Raw genomic sequence first — 1,565 nt, forward strand, 5'->3', positions numbered from 1 at the left:
GTGTTTTTTGTATTGAATGCATGTCTCTATTATTTTAAAAAATCCAAAATTCCCTTTCCTATTTTGCGTATTTGTATAAAACATTTATTTTCTCAACTACCTTATTTCTCTTTGTAATAAAACTCATTGTAAAAGGAAACTTGAGCAACGTAAAAGTTAAAAAACAATACTACAACTTGGAGAACAAAATAAAACAAAGAAGCAAGCAAAAAACCTCACTACTAACCACTTGGTGGATACCCTTTCAGGTAGCACCGTGAGTGGTAGATAGCTTAATGGGTAAATTCAGATTAAAATGTGTTCATTAACACGAACACAAAAAATAAAATGAATTGACTTAACCAACTACTTGCAGAAATAACAATATAAAATGGAAGATAACTTTTAAATAAATAAAGGTATTATTTAATTAGTATTTAGACAAGCTTACTTTATGATAATTGGTTCCAATAGGACATTTGAAACCATACTCCAAAACTTCTTTAAATCTCTTTTTTCCCCCCTTAGAGATTAGCCTACTCTATGGATGTTTTACATCCATCTCTATAAATACTCAATGTCACTTTCCTGCATTTACTCCTTATGTGTTGAAGTTCTCCAGGGACCCTCCTTTGATCACTTTAGTACTCTCCCTTGGTGATGTCATCCACAAAAACAGAACTCATAAGCACTCATACACTGTGGTCCCAAAATGTGTGTTTCAAGTGTAAATTATTACTCAAGGCTTGGAGATAGCATTTTACTGTCCACTGGCATTAAAGATTCAACATGTTCAAAATAAACCATCTCCCTCTGCACACCTGCTTCTTAGCCTACCTTTGTTCACTTAATGGAATAAATGGCATAAACAGACACTTTCCTGTACATAACAGAAACTAAAGAGTCCTCCTTATTTCCTTATTTTGATTTTTTTTCACTTCTTCACAGCAATACACCATAACCTTCCCAACCTACTTTTCAAATTTCTTGTAAACAAATTTTCATTCTCCCTTGCTACTGACACTGCATTAGTTCAAATCCTCGAGCTTTCTTTTACCCCTGGTCAATACACTGATAGTGCTTTTTCTTTTATCCATTGACTTCTTACTGGGTCTGAGTCATCTTCCACTAATGAAAATATGAGAAGGCCATTTCCTATTTAAATCTGCTTACTGTCACTTGTATTTCAGTAATTCTTACTCATTCTAAGAATCAGAAATTGCATCACTTTCTCAATGGAGCTATCGTTTATATTCCTCTTCTAACTCTAGCCTAAGGCAGGTGCCTTCCCTTTTGACCTCGTAGCATTCTTTGCATATCTTCTCAAAGCACCTATTACTCAAAATAATTTTCATTTGTCTACCTTGCTTCTTGACATTGTCCTCTTTGATGACATGAGCTTTTTGGCATCTCTTTATAGTTAGCAATTAACTCTAAACCAGTACATGGTAGATTTTGAAGAAGTATTTTCAAATGAATGCCATATATTGAAGCCATTTTTCCAAATAAGCATAAACCTATGTTAACACAGTAATGTTGAAGATTAACAGATAATTTTAGTCCTGCTTATTGAATGCATTCATCAT

Source organism: Rhinopithecus bieti, unplaced genomic scaffold (genome assembly GCF_001698545.2).
Source record: "Rhinopithecus bieti isolate Rb0 unplaced genomic scaffold, ASM169854v2 scaffold_51968, whole genome shotgun sequence".
NCBI lineage: Eukaryota > Metazoa > Chordata > Mammalia > Primates > Cercopithecidae > Rhinopithecus > Rhinopithecus bieti.